The sequence below is a fragment of the Papio anubis genome, chromosome X, assembly GCF_008728515.1.
Source record: "Papio anubis isolate 15944 chromosome X, Panubis1.0, whole genome shotgun sequence".
NCBI lineage: Eukaryota > Metazoa > Chordata > Mammalia > Primates > Cercopithecidae > Papio > Papio anubis.
In genome coordinates, this window is record NC_044996.1 from 82984351 (window position 1) to 82999889 (window position 15539).

The following is a 15539-nucleotide window of genomic DNA, read 5'->3' on the forward strand; positions in this document are numbered from 1 at the left end:
GCTTCTGTATTGAGTGCATATATATTTAGGATAGTTAGCTCTTCTTGTTGTATTGATCCCTTTACCATTATATAGTGGCCTTCTTTGTCTCTTTTGATCTTTGTTGGTTTAAAGTCTGTTTAATCAGAGACTAGGATTGCAACCCCTGCTTTTTTTTTTTTTTTTTTTTTTCTTTCCATTTGCTTGGTAGATCTTCCTCCATCCCTTTATTTTGAGCCTATGTGCATCTTTGCACATGAGATAGGTCTCCTGAATACAGCACACCGATGGGCCTTGACTGTTTATCCGATTTGCCAGTCTGTGTATTTTAATTGGGGCATTTAGCCCATTTACATTTAAGGTTAACATTGTTATGTTTGAATTTGATCCTGTGATTTTGATGTTAGCTGGTTATTTTGCCCGTTAATTGATGCAGTTTCTTCATAACATTGATGGTCTTTACCATTTGGCATGTTTTTGCAGTGACTGGTACCAGTTGTTCCTTTCCATGTTTAGTGCTTCCTTCAGGAGCTCTTGTAAGGTAGGCCTGGTGATGACAAAATCTCTCAGCATTTGCTTGTCTGTAAAGGATTTTATTTCTCCTTCACTTATGAAGCTTAGTTTGGCTGGATATGAGATTCTTGGTTGAAAATTCTTTAGTCTAAGAATGTTGAATATTGGACCCCACTCTCTTCTGGCTTGTAGGGTTTCTGCCAAGAGATCCTCTGTTAGTCTGATGGACTTCCCTTTGTGGGTAACCTGACCTCTCTCTCTGGCTGCCCTTAACATTTTTTCCTTCACTTCAAACTTGGTTAATGTGGACAGTTATGTGTCTTGGGGTTGCTCATCTTGAGGAATATCTTTGTGGTGTTCTCTGTATTTCCTAAATTTGAATGTTGGCTTGCCTTGCTAGCTTAGGGAAATTCTCCTGGATAATATTCTGAAGAGTATTTTCTAACTTGGTTCCATTCTCCCCATCACTTTCCGGTACATCGGTCAATTGTGTATTTGGTCTTTTCACATAGTCCCATATTTCTTGGAGGCTTTGTTTGTTTCTTTTCATGTTTTTTTCTCTAGTCTTGTCTTCTTGCTTTATTTCATTAATTTGATCTTCAATCACTGATATTCTTTCTTCCACTTGATTTAATTGGCTACTGAAGCTTGTGCATGTGTCACAAAGTTCTTGTGTTGTTGTTTTCAGCTCCGTCAGGTCATTTAAGGTATTCTCTACACCATTTATTCAAGTTAGCCATTCGTCTAACCTTTTTTTCAAGGTTTTTAGTTTCCTTGCAATGGGTTAGAACATGCTTCTTTAGCTCGGAGAAGTTTGTTATTACTGACCTTCCGAAGCCTACTTCTGTGAACTCATCAAACTCACTCTCCAGCCAGTTTTGTTCCCTTGATGGCAAGGAGCTGTGATCCTTTGGAGGAGAAGAGGTGCTCTGGTTTTTGGAATTTTCCTCTTTTCTGCTCTGGTTTCTCCCTATCTTTGTGGTTTTATCTACCTCTGTTCTTTGATGTTGGTGACCTACAGATGGGGTTTTGGTGTGGATGTCCTTTTTGTTGATGTTGATGCTATTCCTTTCTGTTTGTTAGTTTTTCTTCTAACAGTCAGGCCCCTCAGCTGCATGTCTGTTGCAGTTTGCTGGAGGTCCACTCCAGACCCTCTTTGCCTGGGTATCACCATTGGAAGCTGCAGAACAGCAAATATTGCTGCCTGATCCTTCCTCTGGAAGCTTCATCCCAGAAGGGCACCCGCCTGTTTGAGGTGTCTGCTGGCCCCTACTGGGAGGTGTCTCCCAGGCAGGCTACATGGGAATCAGGGACCTGCTTGAGGAGGCAGTCTGTCCATTCTTGGAGCTTGAATGCCATACTGAGAGAATCACTGCTCTCTTCAGAGCTCAGTTGGAAATGCAGAAATCACCCATCTTCTGCATCAATATCACTGGGAGCTGCAGACTGGAGCTGTTCCTATTTGGCCATCTTGGAAGCGACTTCTTTTTTTTTTTTTTTTCCCAGAGTCTTGCCCTATTGTCTAGGCTGGAGTGCAGTGGCATGATTACGGCTCACTACAACCTCCACCTCCTGGGCTCAGATGATCCTCCCACCTCAGCCTCTCAAGTAGCTGGAACTACAGGCACACACCACCACACCCTGCTAATTTTTTGTAGAGACAGTATCTCACTATGTTGCCCAGGCAGGTCTCAAACTCCTGGGCTCAAGCAGTCTGTCTGCTTCGACCTCCCAAAGTGCTGGGAATACAAGCATGAGCCACTGCACCTGGCCCTGTGAGTTTTCAGCAAACTTTCTGAAGGCAAAAGGGACAGGCCTTTCTACATGGGCATACAGCATTTTGGAGAAAGAGGAGATGCTGCCAGCATCAAGGGAAACCAGGAATTTAACACACCTTCATATGAACAGAGGGCACAGTCAATGCCTGACGTATGTGCTTTGGAAGTCATGGCAAACTGTCTTCTACACAACAAACCCATCCCTTTCAGAGGGTTGAGGGACCCACGAGGCCTTCTCTGAAGTGGATTTGGGGAGGAGCACAGGGAGCAGAGTACAGGCATGGGTCCCAGGCCATCTGAGTCTGGAGCTCCATCTGAGGGGGCTGGCAGTGTGCAGCTCCTTGATCTGGGTTGCAGTAAGGTAGGAATCGAGATTTTGTCCATACTGAAGATGGGGAGACTGAGACACAGCAAGGTGAAGAAACTTGCCAGAGGCCCATCAGCTGCTAGGCAACCCAAGTGGAACCAGAACCCAGGTGGTGTGGTTCCAGAGCTTGTGTACTTGCTGCTGTACCTTTTGATGTCACACTCCCAGAACACAATACAGCATGGTGGGGGCTCCTCAACCAAGAAGGAGCAAGCTTTACCACGTGTGAGGCAGAGTTCCTGCCCTGGTGGGCTTAGAGTCTAGTGCAGGGAGACAGAAGATAAACTAATAAATAAATAAACAGTACATTAGGTTGCAAGAACTAGTCAGGCACAGTAACTCCTGCCTATAATCCCAGCTACTCAGGAGGCTGAGGCAGGAAGATTGAGTCAAGGAGGTCGAGACCAATCTGGAGAACAAAGTGAGCTCCCCCCATCTCTAAAAAATTTTTTTTTTTTAAGTTGCAATAAATGCTTTGAAGAAAAACAAAGCAAGGTAGTGAGCTGAGAGTGGTGAGGGTTTATTTATTTATTTTGCATTTATTTATTTTTACTTAATTCGCATCTATTTATTTTGCATTTATTAATTGCATTTATTTATTTTTAAAATTGGGCTGGGCCTGGTAGCTGATGCCTGTAATCTCAGTACTTTCAAAGGCTGAGGCAGGAGGATCACTTGAGTCCAAGAGTTGAGGACCAGCCTCTGCAACATAGTGAGATCCCATTTCTACAAAAAATACAAAAATTAGCTGGCCATGGTGGTGTGTGCTTGTAGTCCCACCTATGCAGGAGGCTGAGGCAGGAGAATGGATTGAGTCTGGGAGGTCAAGGCTGCAGTGAGCCATGATCATGCCACTGCACTCCAGCCTGGGCAACAGAGCAAGACTTTGTGTCTATATATTTTTATTGTATATATTTATATATTTATGGTGTATAACATGATGTTTAGATTGGGTTGCTATTTTTAACAGAATGATCAGAGACAGCCTCATGAAGAGCTGCTTTTTTATTTTATTTTATTTTTTTTTTTTCCGGACAGGTCTTGTTCTGTCTCCCTGGCTGGAATGAAGTGGTGTGATCATGGCTCATTGAAGCCTGGACCTCCTGGACTCAGGTCATCCTCCTGCCTCAGCCTTCTGAGTAGCAGGGACTACAGGCATGCACTACTACTCCCAGCTATTTTGTTTTATTTTTATTTTTATAGAGACAAGGTCTTGCTATGTTGCTTGGGCTGGTCTTGAACTCCTGCAGCACAAGCAATCCTCCTACCTCAGCCTCCCAAAGTGCTGTGATTACAGGTGTAAGCCACCATTCCTAGTCTATCCTTTTTATTTTTGAGGTATGATTTACATACAAAAAAGTGCACTAATATGAAGAGTACAGTTCAATTACTTGTTACATTTATAGACAGTGTATAAGCACCAGCCAAATTACAATTTAGAACATTTTCAGCACCAGGAAATTTCCTCTTTCCCAGTCTCCACCTGAGAGGTCACCACTATACTTATTGCTCTCACCCTCAATTACTTTTGCCATTATCTGGCTTTTCTTCACTAAACATAATGTCAGTGAGATTCAAACATGTGGTTGTGCATGTCAGTTCATTATTATTGTTGTGTATTTCTCCATAGATATTCCATGTTTGTTTATTCATTCTCCTTTTGATGGATGTGAGGGTCAATACCATTTTTGGCTATTATGAATAAAACTGCTATAAACATTGATTTGTAGGAGTTCTTTATATATTCTGGATATGAGTTCCTTTTTCAGTTTTAATTTATTTTTATCACTCTTTCTTCATGATCCAGATATTTTAAAATGCAAAGAAAATCAACTTTCAGGCTGGGTGCAGTGGCTCACACCTGTAATCCCAGCACTTTGGGAGGCCAAGACGGGCGGATTAGTGGAGGTCAGCAGTTCAAGACCAGCCTGGCCAACATGGAGAAATCTTGTCTCTACTAAAAACATAAAAATTAGCCAGGCATGGTGGCGGATGCCTGTAATCTCAGTTTCTTGAGAGGCTGAGGCAGGAGAGCCGCTTGAACCCAGGAGGCGGAGGTTGCAGTGAGCTGAGATTGCACCACCGTACTCTATCCTAGGCGACAGAACAAGACTCAGTCTCAGAAAAAAAAAAAAAAAAAAGAAAAGAAAGAAAGAAAGAAAAAAGAAAAGAAAATTAACTTTCAATTATATCTTCAGGGACAGGCACTAAAAATCCTCAGACTGCAAATGAGTTATACAAATGAAAATATCAAATGGAGACCCAGTTATCAAGATGAAAGCACTCAACATATTAAAAGTTCACAAGTATTTGTATAGAGCACATAAAACAGTCAGCTTGCTAACTAACTGCTGTGATTTTAAAGAACTATTGCAGAGGTCTGAAGAAAATAGACTTATTAGTTAACTTATAAAGAGATGAAAGAACTTGAAACAAGCATTAAAAAGAAATTTGTGCCTTTATTAGAATGTTATTAGGCTTTAAATATGCCAATTTTGGTAATCAAATTATTGTTGTTCTTGTTGTTTTATAAGAAATGACACTACAAAACTGCAATACTGGTTCAACACTCTTGTCTTTACTGTTTTTTTAAAAGTAAGAAACAGAATGTGAGTAATCAGAAAGCAGCAGCAGGCATCAGTTAATCCAAGATATTAGCTCTTAGTTTCAAAAGGACTTGCAAAGAAAACCTTTTGGGGAGAAGGAGTGGAGGGGTATGGAAGGACTCCACCATAACTGGAATCCCATTAGTGTGTATGTCAAGTCTCATGGGGCTATTTTTTAAATTTATCCTTTACTTGTTCATGATTTTTCTCTCAAACGCAATTTTTCTTTGACTTTTTATCCTCAAAGTATAAAAAGTATGAAATATAAACAAGCTCTTGCATTGCACACTTAGAAGTGTACAGTTAAATCATTATAGAGCTATCTACACACTGATAATACATACTGATAAATCCCATCAAATCTTGGATAATTCATTAACATACAAAATACCAGGGCATAGAAAGAACTAAAACCCACTTCTTTTGTTGCACATAAGATTCAAATATTCAATCTAAAAAAAATAGAATCACTTTCATTCTCTTCTACATTTGCATGTTGATACACTTATTAAAATATTCCTGTATAATCATGTTTTGTCTTACTATTTCAAGTCATGTTTAAGCCTCAAAACCAGCCATCCAGACAAAACGTAATGAGAAAGGTTATCTTTTCTCCACCTCCCTAACCCCAATAACTATGAAGTCATTTTTATGACATGACTCCAAACACCGGATTGTGACAGCAAATGCTAGGTCCAATTTCTTCATAATCATTTTTAGTGTGGCATACTTGGTAGAACTCTGGCGTGGAAGTCAGCATTGATCCTCCAAACCAAACTGCATATGGCTGCATATGGTGTGTAATGACTTGCACATCAATAGATTTTGGCTTCAATCTACTGCCACTCAATTCCTTACTTAATTTAAGCCAGGCAACTACATACGGTTCTTTTCAAATCTCTTTGCAAGTGATATCCAAAGTCGCTGAACATGGTTGAACCTACAGAGAGGACCATATTCTTATAGACAGGCCATCTGACATCAATAGGACAATTCTGAATTACTTCATCTACAACTTCTGAGATAGGTTATGTAAAGTCTGGATTGGCAAACGCTGGATGAATAGATGATTTCAAACCCCAAAAATCTCTCAGAAAAAACACCAATGGAAAATTCTTTCTTTGAGATAGCATTGATTCTGGTATACTGCTTAATCCATTTTGACCTATCAGCATCATACTTGTTAAATTCTTTTACTAAATCTGGGCAGACATAACTATAGTGCTCCTTTATTGTCTTAGCAGTTTCCAGGAATTGTTTTCGAGGGATTTCTACTTCTCAGCCTCTCAGCAGTTGCGGAATAAAATGTGTTACGTCTCGTCCTGGGACTGGAATGTGTTTAATACAGCTGCCAATCAAATACCCTTCAGCCATAGCAATGACATGAGTGACACCATCTCCACTGTCTATTACTGTAGCAGTAAATGTCTGTCCTCCTACTTGTCTGGAGGTCCAAGATGCAGCTAAAGCAAGAACAGCATGCACAGCAATGTACAAGCCTGGAACATTGAAGGACTCAAATATTACTTCAGCAGTATATTCCCTGTTTTCTGGAGTATTAAGTCGAGGTTCAGACAAAATAAAACAATGGTCTTCAGTTTCTGCCCTTAAATATTTAGGATCACTTCCTCCATAAATCTTTTCGTCAAGTCCAACTTCAACTATACCATGGTGGATTGACCACTTTGTTGCATATGTAGGTTTTTTCTACTGCTTCATCACCAATGAAGAAGTCTTGGTCATCAACACCTTTCATCACCCTCCTTTGAGATTGATCAGCCACTTTTGCTGACTCCTTAGTAGTGATACAGGAAAGGATGATCAACTGTGGTTCTATATTTCTGGCATATCCTAGTTTTGTATACCCCATGCTACAGCCCACCACACGGGCCTACAGCCCTCCTACCATCTCCCTCCTTGCCTGCTTCTGCTGCCGCCGCTATCTGCTCCATGCTGCTAGGGGCCAGAGATTCGTGGTGGGAGACAGGGGCTATCCGAGTGACCATACACAGCCGGGCCGCCCTCACCATTGGGTAGGTAGCCAGGAAGCCCAAGCAGTAACAAGAAAGCAGCAAGCTCAGTTGGCAGTCATCACTTCCGCAACCCAGACAGGCAGGCAGTGCTCTTTTTTGGATTATCTATATCTCAAATATTTTTGCCGAGTGCAGTTACCTTTTTATTCTCTTAATTCATTTTGATAAAGAGAAGTTCTTAAATTTAGTAGAGTCTAATTTATCAATCCTTTCCTTTATGGTTAGTGCTTTTACATCCTGTTTAAAAAATCTTTGCCCACCTGATGGTCATGAATGTATCCTCCTGGCTTTTTATTTCCTAAAAGGTGTTTTACCTTTCATATTTAGGTCTATGATCCAACTGAAATTAATGTTTGTATGTGATGCAAGGCAGAAGATAAGGGTCATTGTTTTTCCCATGCAGGCAGCCAATTGCTCCTACCACTTACTGAAAAGATCGCCCTTTTCTATACTAAATCACAGCAACAGCCTTTGCTGTAGTTAGCCGACCTGTGAGTCTGTTTCTCGGTTGCAGTGATGTTTGAGCTGAAACATGAATGAAGTGAGTGAAGGAGGCAGCCATGGTGCTAAGGGAGACAGAATATTACATGGCCTAGACTAGAGTGAGGCCTTTTCCTTGGGCAAAAATTTAAGGGGGCACCAAAAACCTCAGTAATTAAGGTAAAGAATATTTTAATGCACTATTAAAACATCAGAATAAATGTAGAAAATCCATAATAAACTATATATCAGAATTGTACATAAAGGCAGGATGGGTATTACTGACTTTTCCTTTTGTCTTGGGCGTCCCATATGGCTTGACAAGACACTGATGCATGGAGTGCTGAAGGTGAGATTGCGGAAGCAGCCAGGAAGAAGTGCCTAATCAGCTCTACCTGAAGTAAGGGAGGTGGGCATCAGAGAAAGCTGCCCAGAGGAGGTGACGTTTGTCCTGGTCTCAAAAGAAGAGTAAGTGCTTTCCAGGCAGTGCCTGGGGTAGAAGGGCATCCCAGGCAGAACACACCATGAGCTCTGCCAACAGTGGGGAGGGAGAGATGGTGACAGAAGAGGCTGGAAAGATGGGCAGAAACCAGATGGCAAAGGGCCTGTCATTCCAGTCTGAAAAGTACGGGCTTTGTTTTGAAGGTGAAGGGAAGCTATGGATGCTTTTGGTAGTGGAATTAGTACATGTGGTGTTTAGGAAGAGGTTAACCTCAGCAGGCCTCCTCCCTCTGTCGTATCCCTGTCTGCTTGAGAAGTGGAATGGGAATTACTGTCAGAGTGCGACTTCCATGAAGGGTTGAGAGCTCCAAGGGAAGGAGCCCAGAGCCAAGGACCATGAGGCTTCTACACCAGCCTTTAGTTCCCATGGGGACCTTATCCAGGTCATTGGCTCCTGTAGCTCTTGGCCTTCCAGCTGGATATGGGACTTCTCCTTCTCCATCCTCTTGGCAGGTGACCAAACACTTCCATGCTTTCTCTACTTCCATGCCACCTTCCCTAAGAGGTGGGCTCGTCTCACCCCTCATTGTCCTCTCCCTGCCTACCTGCTGCCTTGACAGTCATAGTCTTTATGCCATGGAAATTTAGGACTGGAAAGAGGTTTGTTCACAGACCATCTATGGTAGTGACCCTCAACTCTGCCTATCGATTGGAATCAGCTGGAAAACTTTAAAAGTACTGTGATGCCTGGGTCCCACCCCCTGAAACTCTGGTGTCTGAGGGATCTGGGCTGCGGCTTGGACATCTGGGGATTTCAAAGTTCCTCAGGAAATTCTAATGTGCAGCCAAGGCCAAGGGCCTCTGATCCAGTGTTTCCCAAACATCACTAATAATGCCAATTCCCTGGGACACTTGTTAAACCTACCGGTTTTTGGGCTCCACCTCAGAAGGGCCAGGGACAGGCCTCTTTCTGACTGGACTTAGGAGTAGAGTTCACAGCAGCTGGGTCACTCCCTTTTCCTCTTCTTCCTCTTCCTCCTCCTCCTTCTCCCACTCCTCTTACTCCCAGCCATGAGCCTCTGAACAAGCCGTGTGTGTTTGTATGTGTGTGTGGTGCATGCTGTGGGTGGAGGACTATGGCTAGGGGCCCCTCACAGAGCAGTTTGCCCTGGATTCCATGCTGGGAAGTTTATTGGGCAACAGGCAGATACTTAAAGCTTCAACAAACAAGTGTAGATGAAGCCTCAGGCCTGGGGGACACTGTCCTCTCTCCCTTTTTTAGCAACTGAAACCCTCCCGCCCATGACTTGAGCCAAAACACAGGAGAATAGGGTTGAGATAGGGGTTTGCCCCCTCCCACAATCTAGCTTTTTCATTCCTGTCTTGGAAAAGACAGTATTGGGCAGATAAGCAAGAAATTGGGTGTGGAGGTGGGCTGGGAATCAGGGACGAGGATGAGGGAAGAGAAAGGGGCCAGGCTCAAGGTGCTGTGTGGGTACTGGGGTGTGGCCCCATAGGGGGACATCAGAGACACAGAGCCAGAGGTACAAGTCCCAGTGACTGAAGCTATAACACATCCCTTTAATATCCTCTGCCACAGAGAACTGCCAAGCATCAACTTGAAGGCTAGCCATAGAAGTCTTTCAAAAATTTTTTGAGTAAATGAATATGTGGAGCTCCAGGGTTAGAAGGATATACTTCAGAGGCAGCTGTTGAGGGGCAGGCTGGTTGAGCTGACACCCCACCCTAAGCTGGTCTGCTTTTTGTTTCAGATATTTTTTTCTGTTAGCTTTCAGTTTAACGTAGGATTTTTATTATTATTATTATTATTTAGGTATAGAAACCACAGATGTGTTCCAATGTTTTCATGTTACAGATGAAAGAAAACTGAGGCTCAGAAGAGAGAAGAGACTTGCCTCAGTCTCGCACAGTCAGTGACAGAACAGGAGCTTGGGCCATGTCTGTCTGAGGCCTAGAATTCAGGCTTCTTGAAACTGAGTATCATTTTCACCAGATCGGGCCTCCCTCAGCCCAAACCTCTACTTCTCCATTTCCAGTCTACTTAGATGGCCTGGACGGGTGGGAAGAAAAAAGGAAGGAGGGAAGGAGAAGAAAGAAAGGAAAGAAAGAGGGAGGAAGAGAAAAGAGGAAAGAAAGAGTTCACTACTGTGTGGACCAATAGGCCATTTGTATGTCCTGAAGAAGGGGGAATTTGGTGAGGGTATTAGAGAACCAGGATTTCCTTGAAGACTAGTGTTTCTCTGGGAGAAACTTTGCTGTACTAGAGACTGAAGCAAGGCAAGAGTTAGGGAAAAAATCAAACTTGTCCTGAAGCACCCCAGGCTGAACTCCATAAGAATTCAGGGTGCGTGGAGATGCCCCTCCTGTGATGTGTTGCAGTCAAGTTCTGACTCTGGTTACAGTATTCACTGGGCATCTGTGAACAAATTGCTAAGCTTCCAGAGCCTCAGTTGTCAAGTGGAGCTGGTAAGCTGTTCCCTGTTCCCTCCCAGGGCTATTGTGAAATTGACAGAAGATGCAGATTAGGAAAGTCCTTTGATTCTCAAACATCTCTGAGGGTGCTGTGAAATGCACAGCATCCCAGGCCTGTCCCTGGAGCTTCTGAAATGGAAACCAGAAGCAGGTATGTTTAACAAGTATCTCAGGGGATCCGTATCATCAGCAATGCTTGGGAAATGCTGGATCAAAAGTCCACAACCCTGGCTGCATATTAGAATTACCTGTGGAGCTTTGAAATCCCTAGAAACCCAGGCCACAGCCCAGACTAATGACATCAGAGTCTCTGGAGGTGGGACCCAGACATTGGTATTTTTAAAGTTTTCCAGGTGATTCCAATGCATAGGCAGAGTTGGGAGTCACTACCCTAGATGGTCTGTGAACAAACCCCCTTTCAGCCCTAAATTCCATGGCATAGGGACTATGGCTGCTAAGCCTATGAGTGGGCAGGAGAGGACCCTGGGGTAGGGAGAGGATCTGGCCTCTTGTTGAAGTGTAGAGAACACTAGGCTTGGAGTCAAGAGGTCCTCAGTCTTATCCCCCTACTTGCTAGCACTGTGAGCTTGGGTAGGTCACTTCCCTTTTCCAGAACCATGGAGTCTTGAGCAGTTAGATTGTGTGTGGTTGAAGGGAGGGGAATTGCCATATAGAGCTCCAAAGCTTATTATGAGAAACACTTGAGATAAGTCGTAGCAAAGTACTTTACAAAAGTCCAAGAGAAACACTCAAACGTTACTTAGACCAAAGAAAATAAGAAAAGAGTAGGGAGAGAAAACAGGAAAGAAAGCAAGAGCTCGTTGCTCTGTGTGGGCCAATGGGCCATTTGTGTGTCCTGAAAGATGGAGAATTTGGGGGCTTTGGGGCCAGAGAGTATTAGAGAAGCAGGGTTTCCTTGAAGACCAGCGTTTCTAAGGTTCTTAGACCAATCATAAGGGCTTATCTTTATCAGGATGCAATTAATTATCTCCATTGTTAATAATTCCTTCAACATGGCGGGGGCGGGGGGTGCGGGGAGCAGGTGGCCTTTTAGATCAATGCATCTAATTTGCCTCCCTAACTCCAGGAAGGAGTGAGACATAGACAGAATATAAAAAATAATGATTATGATAATGTTCCCTTACGTTTGTTTTTGGGCTTTGCATAAGCTAAGAGGAGTTACTATTTGTGGCTAACGGAAAAGAGAGAAGACAACCCTTTCATGTCTAGCTAGCCTCCCAGAATCCTCACAACAACCCTTCCAGATATATTGTTATTGTCTCCATCTTGTAGATGAGGCAACTGCAACTCAAAGAGGTAAAGGGCTTTATCTGAGATCACACAGCTAAAACGTGAGCAGCACAGAAAATCAGACCAAGATCAATGAGTCTCTAAACCATCAAAACAAATCATAGGAAACTCTTCAACAAAAGATGCCAGGAAAACTGGATAACCACATGCAAAAAAAACTTTGCCTTCTACTTCACTGCAGATGCAAATATTAACTCAAAATGGTTCAACAGCCCAAATATAAGATCTATATTACTTGGTGGCTCACACCTATAATCCCAACATTTTGGAAGGCCGAGGCAGGAGGATCACTTGAGGCCAGCAGTTTGAGGCCAGTAGTTTGAGGCCAGCCTGAGCAACATAGTGAGGCCCCATCTCTACGAAAAAAAACAAAACAAAAACAAAAACAAAACAAAACAAAACAAAAAAACCCAGAAACATTACCGGGCATGGTGGCACGCACCTGTAGTCCCAGCTACTCAGGAGGATGAGCCCAGGAGGTCCAGGCTATAGTGAGCTGAAATTGCACCACTGCATTCCAGCCTGGGTGACAGAGCAAGACTCTATTTCAATTAAAAAAAAAAAAAGAGCTAAAACTATTAGGCGAACACATAGGGGCATATCTTCATGAGCTCAGATTTGGCAAACAATTCTTAGATTTGGCACAAGAAAGCACGAGCAACAAAAGAAAACTATAGGCCAGGCGCAGTGGCTCACGCCTGTAATCCCAGCACTTTGGGAGGCTGAAGCAGGCAGATCACAAGGTCAGGAGTTTGAGATCAGGCTGACCAACAAAGAGAATTTCCGTCTCTACTAAAAATACAAAAATCAGCCAGGCATGGTGGCGCACTCCTGTAATCCCAGCTACTCAGGAGGCTGAGGCAGGAGAATCACTTGAACTTGGAAGGTGGAGGTTGCAGTGAGCCAAGATCACGCCACTGCACTCCAGCCTGGCTGACAGAGCGAGACTCCATCTTAAAAAGAAAAATATATAAATTGCCCTTCATCCAAATTAACTTTTGTACATCAAAGCGCACCATTGTGTAAGTAAACAGACAACCTACAGAACGAGAAAATATTTGTGAGTCATATATTTGATAAAGATTTAGCATCCAGAACATATATAAAGAACTCTTATAATTCAACAACAAAAAGTCAAACCAATTCAAAACTAAGCAAAGGACTTCAATAGACATTTCTCTAAAGAAGCTATACAAATACCCAATAAGCACATGAAAAGGTGTTCAACATAATAGATCATTAAGGAAATGCAACTCAAAGCCACAATGAGAGATACAACTCCACACCCGCTAGGATGGCTATAATAATAAAAAAGGAAAATAACAAGTGTTGACAAGGATGTGGAGAAACAGGAATGCTTGTACGTGGCTTGTGGGAATGTAAAATGGTATAGCCACTGTGGAAAACACTTTGGTGGGACCTCAAAAAATTAAACAAAGCCAAGTGAGGTGGCTCACACCTGTAAACCCAGCACTTTGGGAGGCCAAGGTGGGCAGATCACTTGAGGTCAGGAGTTTGAGACCAGCCTGGCCAACATGGTGAAACTCCATCTCTATTAAAAATACAAAAATTATCCGGGAGTGGTGGCCGGTGCCTTTAATCCCAGCTACCCAGGAGGCTGTGGCAGGAGAATCGCTTGAACCTGGGAGGTAGAGGTTGCAGTGAGCCGAGATCGTGCCAATGCACTCCAGCTTGGGTGACAGAGTGAGACTCTGTCTCAAAAAAAAAAAAAGTTAAACATAGAATTACCATATGAGCCAGCAATTTCATTCCTAGGTATGTGCAATACAGAATTAAAACAGGTACTCAAACAAGTACTTGTTCATAGCAGCACCATTCACAATAAACAAAAGGTGGAAACAACTCAAATGTCTATCAATGGATGAATGAATAAACTAGTGGTATAACCATACAGTGAAATATTATTGAATCATAAAAGGGGCATGAAGTACTGATACACACTATAACCTGGATGAACCTCAAAAATATTAAGTGAAAGTAACCAAACACAAAGAGCCATATATTATATGATTCCGTTTATATAAAATATTCAGAATAGGCAAATTCTAGGGACAGAAAACAGATTAGTGGCTTCCAGGGAATTGGGGGAGAAGGGAATGGGGAGTGACTGCTTAATGGACATAGGGTGTTCTTCTGGGGTGATGGAAAAATTTTGAAACTGGAGAAAGGTGGTGGTTGTACAACATTGTAAATGCACTAAATGCCACTCAATTATACACTTGAAAATGGTTAATTGTATGTTATGTGAATTTCACCTTTAAAAAAATCATGAGAGATCACAGCTGCCCATCTCTACATGAGGCATGCCATCTGAGTAGCCATCTGCTCAGATCTAGTCTCTGCTGCACAAGAACACATTTTCTATACGTTCAGAGCTTAGCTTGATAACCAGTACCAGCACGAAGTGCAAATAGTGTCCTTTAGTTAATCAACTGGCTTATATTCAATTCACAGTAGGAAAACTAGGGAATCCCTCACTTCATGACTTTCACTTTCCTATTGGAACCCCAATTTTGTTGAGGTACCCACCCTCCTCTGCGTGGTCATGTGCTTCAAAGGTAGGTTCTGATTGTTCTAAGCCTACTGCAGAGGAGTAGGCTTAGAACAACCCCTGGCCTGTGATTGACTTCAGAGTGGGCATGCGACACATTTTAGGCTAATGAGCCAACAAAATGCTGATCCTTCTGCAGTAACAGCAGCCAGGCTTGAGTGGTGACAATTTTATTCTGCTTTGGGACTTGAACTGAAAACTCAGCTCTTCTCAGGGCTCAAGTCTGTTGGCTTTTAAACTGGAGCTTACACCATGGGCTCTTCTATTTCTCAGGCCTTTGTACTTGGACTAGAACTACATATGAGCTCTCCTGGGCCTCCAGCTTGCCAACTGCAGATCTTGAGACTTCTCAGCCTCCATAATCATATGAACCAATTCTTTATAATAAATCTCTTTCTGTATGTATGTACATCCTGTTGGTTCAGTTTTTCTGAAGAGTCCTGAGTAATACACTTCGAGGACAATTATTTCTTCCAAGACATAGAGTTCCTTCCACCTTGGCAGTCTCAGGATTTAGAATCAGGAGACTTGGATTCAGATCCTGGCTCTGCCACCCTTCTGAGGTCTGGGCAAGTCATTTACTGTACATCACTAGCTTCAGTAGGTTGGTCCGTCCGTAAAGAAAGAAATAACAATACCTGCCCTGAAATCTTGCTGGGTTGTCAATGCAGCCAGCTGTAAGATAACGGTAGACTCATAATAAAGGAAAGTTTCCACCTCTCCATACTTACCTTTTAATCAAGGGAGAAATTGTTTTTTCCTAGTAGAACAAAAGAAGCCTTGGAGCCTTGAAGCCAGATGCTGGAACCTGGCTCTTCCTCTATTACTATCTCAGTGAGTGGCCTTGGGCTGGGACATTCCCCACTCAGGGGTTGTCTTGTGGATATAGTAGAGGGTGGTCAAGAAGAATTTGACCATTCTAGGAACCTAAGAGACATTGAATCACAGAAAGGGCAGAGCCATTTC

General features: G+C 42.8%; 1 pseudogene; it reads right to left on the reverse strand.

Annotated features, from left to right (window-relative positions):
• Positions 1–4865: 4865 nt before the first annotated feature.
• LOC110742179 lies at positions 4866–11655 on the reverse strand (annotated as a pseudogene).
• Positions 11656–15539: the final 3884 nt, after the last annotated feature.